Here is a 6830-nt window from a genome sequence, read left to right as displayed (position 1 = left end):
TGGGGGGGCAATTTCTCCTCTCTGTTCTACAGTCTTCTTTTTCTACATGACCTCCATTCTCATGTCACTTCTTTACAGATGACTCACAAATCTCTAACTTTAGCATAAAATTCTGGTTTTTCAGTTGTCTCTTGGATACTTTGAATGTCCTGCTGACATGTCAAAATCTTTGCATTTAAAACCAAACTCATGCTCTCCCCATCCCCAATAACCCGTTCTTGGGATTTTCCTAATTCTGTCTGTGTTGCCATTGTTTTTGTCTCTAGAGCTTACAAAATGATTAGAGAATTCTTTCGTTCCGTAAAAGTTTTCTTTCCACTTTCTCTCTGATTTATCTCTTATTTGCAATCTTATTGTGTCTCTTCCTGCTTGTATTGCATGTTCTATTTGTCTTCTAAGTGGTTTATCTACCCATAGATTCACTTTTCTATAATCCATTCCACCCACCAGGTTGAGATTTGCCTATTTAACTCACCAATGCCATGTCATTAGCCAGCTTAAAAACTTTAAATGACTACCAGATACTAACAGGATTCACCCCAAACTCCTTATTCTGGTAGGAAAACAAAACAAAACAAAATGCCTAGAGAATCCAGAGCTGTTGGTTTTGGTCTGACTGTTACTCTATGACTAATTTGTTTTGTGAACATGATGAAATCACTGGTCACCCGGTAAAAGGTCTCTTTCCTCTAAAGTGAAATACTAGCAGAAGAAAAATAACCAAAGGAGAATTTTGCAAAACAGGAGAACCAAATGGCCAATAAAAGGTGAATAGACGCTCAATCACAATGAGATATGACTACATACCATCAGAATAGATTACATAAAAAAGACAGACAATACCATATTTTGACAAGGATGTCCGTGCAACAACAGGAGGGGTTTTTATATACTGCTGGTCCAAGCAATTTTATTCCTAGGTATATACTCATCAGAAATATTTGCATGTATTCACCAAAGGGCGTGTATAAGCATGTTCACAGCAATACTATTCAAATTAGCCAAAAACTTGAAATTATCCTCAAGTCATAGGATGGGTAAATAAATTGTGACACACTCACAAGTGGAAGAGTATTTAGCAGCAAGAATGAAAAACGTGGATGAATCTCCTAAACGTGATCACAGGAGCCAGACGCATAAGAGCACCTGCCATATGATTTCATTTCTAGAATGTGAAAGCCAGGGAAGACTCATCTGTGCTGTGGTTACCTTTGGGGGGAGGATACCCAGTGAAGGAGCATGGGTTGGTTGTGGTATTTGTAAGTTTCTTCCTTTGGTCTTGGGCTGGATATATGGATGTGTTCAGTTTGGGCAAGTTTATTGTGTTGCATACCAATGCTATGTGTACTTCTGGTATGTATATTATGCTTTACTAAAACGTTTTCTTTCTTTCTGTATTATTTTTAACGTTTATTTTTTGAGAGACAGAGAGACAGAGCATGAGTGGGGGAGGAGCAGAGAGAGGGGGAGGGGCAGAGAGAGGGGGAGGGGCAGAGAGAGAGGGAGACACAGAATCCGAAGCAGACTCCAGGCTCTGAGCTGTCAGCACAGAACCCCATGCAGGGCTTGAACCCACGAACTGCGAGATCATGACCTGAGCTGAAGTCCGAAGCTTGACTGGGTGAGCCACCCAGGTGCCCCAAATAAAAGGTTTTAAAATGATCACTCAGGGGAGCTATAAACAATGGGTGCAGTGAGGTAAATAGCCTCCCCAGGTCTGCTCCCCAAATAATATGAAATAACTTTCTATCTGCAAAAATTCTATGAAAACCACTTGTCAACGTGAACGTAAATAATGTTGAAACTGTAAAGTAACTGTGAGTAAAAAGGGAAAAGTCAACAAGTATCAGTGCTGTGGCTCATGTGTTCCCTTCTCACCCCGTGGAGTTCAGTGGCAAGCAAAGGCAGGCGGAGAGAAACTGTGAGACACACAGGAGGGACCCGAGTGGAGAGGCCTGTGCGTGAATTGGAGTGACCACCAGAAAGATTGTATTTACCCTAAGTCAGAAAATCCTAAAAAGGTAACCGGGTAGATCAGAACATGACAGCAGAGAAAGGATTTCAAAGTATTCAGGACTTAAAGGACCAGATAGACTAAAAAGAAGAGGACCAGATATGTAATTTAAAGGGACAAACTCTATTTTTAAAAAAAGTTTATTTATTTTGAAAGAGAGAGAGCAAGCAGGGGAGGGGCAGAGACAGAGAGAGAGAATCCCAAGCAGGCTCCACGCTGTCAGTGCAGGGGTGACATGGGGCTTGATCCCACCAACGTGAGATCATGACCTGAGCTGAGATCAAGAGTTGGCAGTAACGGGCTGAGCCACCCAGGAGCCCCCAGACTATCTATCTATCTATCTATCTATCTATCTATCTATCTATCTATCTATATTAAAAAAAAAATTTTTAATGTTTATTTATTTCTGAGAGAGACAGACACAGAATGTGAGTGGGTTAGGGGCAGAGACAGAGGGAGACACAGAATCCGAAACAGCCTCCAGGCTCTGAGCTGTCAGCACAGAGCATGACGTGGGGCTTGAACTCACAAGCCGGCAGATCAGGACCTGAGCTGAAGTCTGAGCTCAATCGACTGAGCCACCCAGGCCACCCCCAACCCTGACTATATTTTAAAGGAAAAACCTGATTTGAAAGGATAGTCTTCTGGGGAAAAAAAGCTTCTAGGGGAGAAAGAGGCAAAAAAGAAGGAAGAATCACCTTTGGGAATTCAAGTGGTAAGTGGGAAAAGAAGAAAAAGGGAGAAATTTTGTGTCCTATAAGACAAAAGAGAATAAAAACACTGGAAGCCGAGCTCGGTTCAGCTGCACATATGCTAAAATTGGAACGATATGGAGAAGATTAGCGCGGCCCCTGCGCGAGGATGACACACAAATTCGTGAAGCGTTCCAGATTTTAAAAAAACAACAAAAAACTGGAAGCCTTGCAGGCTCTTCCCCCACCACTAAAACAGTCCAACAAAACCCCACTGAAGTACCTGGACGTTTGTAAGCCGAAAAGGAATTAAACTAGGAATCTTCTAAAATGCGGAAATATCACCAAAATGAACAAAAAGAAAGTGAAATTTACAGAGGAATATGTCAGATAATCAGGAAATGAATTTGCATGCAAATCAACTGAGGGAAATTCCCCTCCTGGAAAACAGCCATGAAGCAGAAGAAAATTGTAAGTCTATACTCTCATAATGAATGAAATCTACTGAAAAAAGCATTTGAGGATATGAGAAAACCTCTTTAAATCTGAAACCCAAAAACTAAAAGCAGAAATGGACCAAAAAAAAAAAAAAAAAAAAAAAGGAAAAGGAAAGGAGAGAGAGAGAGAAGCACCTGGGTGGCTCAGTCAGTTAAGTATCCAACTTTGGCTCAGGTCATGATCTCACCGTTGGTGAGTTTGAGACCCACATCAGGCTCTGTGCTGATAGCTCAGAGCCTGGAGCCTGTTTTAGATTCTGTGTCTCCCTCTCTCTCTGACCCCTCCCCCATTTGTGTTTTTTTCTCTCTCTTTCTCTGTCAAAAATAAATAAGCATTTAAAAAAAAAAGAGAGAGTGAGAGAGAGAGAGGAAAGAAAAAGTTAATTGAACTCAGGGAAGAAATGGAAGAAAAAGAGAAAGTTATCTCAGAAATGAAGAATAAAGTATAACATGCACAAAGGAGAATGGACCAAATGAGCATTTAATTAAAGGTAGGAAAACAACCAAAGGGATGGTAATAAGTAAACAAAAAAGTAAAAAGGCTCAGAAGGTAGTAGAAAAGAAAGACAGGTAAAGAAAGAATAATATTCATGTTATCTGAGTTCCTGAGGAAGAAAATAAAAACAATGGAACAGATCTAATATTTAAAATTATAATCCAAGGAAATTTCCAGAAGTAGAAAAAGATCTAACTCAACACATGGAAGGGCTCATCTGTCAAACTTAACCCAGAACTATCAATTCTCAGACATAGCCTGGTCCAACTAATAGTTCTCAGAAATAAAGATAAAATCCTCAAGGTGTCTCTCTAGACAAAAAAAATCAAATTACTTACAAAGACAAAAGAATTAAACTAGCATTAGACTTTCAAAACCAACATATGAAGCAAGGCAACAATGGATATTTTTGTATTCCTACATACATCTCCTTAAGCTTTGTGCTGGGATGCAGTTAAAGTTGCTTAGAAACACTTTGATCCTTTCCAATCTTGCTTTTATGATTTGCTAGGTGGTTCTGGAGCAGTGCTCCTACTACTGAGATAAGACCTTCCTAGAGTTTGTCCCTAGGGGGTGGGAAGTGGGGATTAGGGGGTGGGAGAGGGGTGGTGGTGGTAGGGGTGGAGGTGTTTGTCAGGCTTGGCTGGTGCGGACAGGTTCTCCCCTCTGCTCTGTGTGAGCACTTCCTCCCCTAATCCTGTGGATAATCCTTTCCCTTGTCTTGGGCAGTTCTTCATTAGCCATGCACTGATCAGTATTCTGTTGAACTCTTGGGAGGACCCTCTGCAGATTTCTGCAGTTCTCTGTGCAGCCCTCTCTGCTCTAGCATTCTATCTGATGAACTCTAGCTGCTTTGATTCCCCCAGACTCTCAGTCCTGTCTCAACTCAGAATATTCTCTGGCTCTGCCTCAATCCCATTTCCCCATGCCATGGCCTGGAAATCCTCCCAAGGCAGTAAGCCCGACAATTGTAGGGCTCACCTCATTTGTTTCCTGTTTCTTGGAGATCGCTGTCATTCCTTGCTTGATGTTCAGCGTCTTGAAAACTGTTGTTTCTTGTATTGTTCCAATGTTAATTTTCTGGCTTTGGGGATTATACTATGGCTATGTCAGATGTTATCAGGGAAAGCTAGGCGAAGGGTACACAGACATTTTCTGTACTACTCTTGTAACTTTCTGTAAGTCTAAATTCAAAATAAGTTAGATATTTAAAAATGAGGGTTTTCACTTCATACTTTTTTTAAGGAAACCCAAAAATATTTAATTACTACATCTTTTGTTGATGTTGTGTAGCTTCTTGTAGCACAATAGGACATGACCAAAAGTAAACAAACATGCTCTACTCAGTCAGGAAGTCTGGCTGCCTAAAGAAATTGACTTTTTAAATGCCAGCTGGGCTTTTCACCCAAAAGGGCCTGTTTTCAAGCAAACTGAAAGTACCCGTTCACTTACTATTTCTAAAGTTATTTAAAGCATTCTTTTTATTTTTAACTATTGCATATTGGTCTTCCATTAAGTCACACAATTGAGCATTATGTTTTAAAATTTTTGGCTCTGCTCATGCATTCAGAAAAATGCCATTCTTAATATAATTTTCTCCTCTGCATGTTCTGTCTGTACCTTCTCACCTTAAGGCCCAACTCAAACATCACCTGTCCTATGGAGTCTTAAACCCCAGTTGGAAGACATGTAACTTCATGTAAACACGAGAAGCACTTTGCTTCTATTATTATGTGGAATGTAAGACTGCAATTTTAATCAGTATAAGGGGTTCATAAATGAATGATATCTGTAGTCACTTCCTTTATACATGCTTGGACTGAACCCTGACTGAGTCTTGAGGATGGATTAGATTTGGAAGGCTAGAAAGAAGGAAAGAAGACATTTTGGGTAAGAATATTATCATGGGCAGAGGCATGATACAGAAATAAGCATGGAAGAAGCAGGAATAAGGAATGTTGAGGAGAGGACTTCTATTGTGTTGTATTCCCATCTCTTTAAAAAGAATATTATAAAGGACATTCTGATTTGGAACAGGAGCAAGAGAGGTTTTGGATTTATTAGCTATGTAACCTTGGAAAGCCACTTAGCTATCTCTGGGCCTCAATGTTCTCATCTGTAAAACACAAATAATAGAACATACTTTGTATGATATTTTTGAAAAACAATGTTTAAAATATATGGTAAAGTACTTTGGCAACCAAAAGATGATGCATGATTTTTCTTAACTTCTGGTTTTATATCTAGAATAAAATGTCTGCAAAATGATTTGCTTTAAAAATGAGTAAGCTATTGAGTCTTCTTTGAAGATATTTTCTTGGAGTATCTGTAGTAAAGTGCTTTCCAAAGACTAAAATTCTCTTTCCTCTGCTCCTTTTCTTCTTTAGTAAATGAAGAGCTAAGAAATCACTCTAGAATAATTGACATTAACCACTCCCCTGACTGAGGACAATGAATATAAGCATCTTGAAAATACTTAGTGTTTCTCTTGGAACAGTAATTCAACTTTGGTTCATAGAATGTAGTCTTTTTTTGGAAGGATGGGTGAGGCCTCCCCAAGAATTATCAAATGTAGGGTATGACAAACAGCACCCATATTCAGGGAATGCAATAGAGCTCTTCATGTTTTAAGGATTAAAAAAAATCTGCCAATACTTATGGTAAATCCTTGGGGATCAAGCTGGAAAATATAGGTCCTGGAATTAGATGGCACACCAAGAAGGTTGTGGATGTGGATCACAAGAGTTGAACATGTAGAGCCATACCTCTGTGGCCCAAAGATGGGGCCTCTGGCCTATTCAGCAGTCAGACTGTGGGGTTGTTTTCTGTTAAAGAGCTGTGCCATGTACCTTATGCTGGAATTTGGATTAGAGAGAAATCATCACTAAGTAGATTAGCATCCTCAGTGACCATGAAGAGTCAGTCAGTCTTCAGCAGTGACACTGTGGCAGCAAGAAGCAATGGTGTCAGTATATTGGACTGTTCCAACTCTTTTCTTGCCTGACTCTGTGGCTAGACTATTTCCTCCAACCCCAAAAGTTTTGGGATGGCATGAATCCAGTGATGTGCTGATAAATATTTAACAACTGGCTCTGTGGGAAGAAAAAGCCCCTATTCAGAGCATTACCAAT

At 39.9% G+C, this 6830-nt stretch overlaps 1 non-coding gene across 1 annotated transcript; it reads left to right on the top strand.

Moving 5' to 3' along the window:
• The first annotated feature begins 2803 nt into the window (after nt 1–2803).
• On the top strand, nt 2804–2910 carry LOC125165006 (U6 spliceosomal RNA). The gene has a single exon (XR_007151915.1). It is a non-coding gene; the product is annotated as a U6 spliceosomal RNA (small nuclear RNA).
• Nucleotides 2911–6830: the final 3920 nt, after the last annotated feature.

This window comes from Prionailurus viverrinus, chromosome B1, assembly GCF_022837055.1.
Source record: "Prionailurus viverrinus isolate Anna chromosome B1, UM_Priviv_1.0, whole genome shotgun sequence".
Classification (NCBI taxonomy): Eukaryota; Metazoa; Chordata; class Mammalia; order Carnivora; family Felidae; genus Prionailurus; species Prionailurus viverrinus.
Note: the sequence above shows the minus strand (reverse complement) of the source record. Positions and strands in the feature narration are given on the sequence as shown.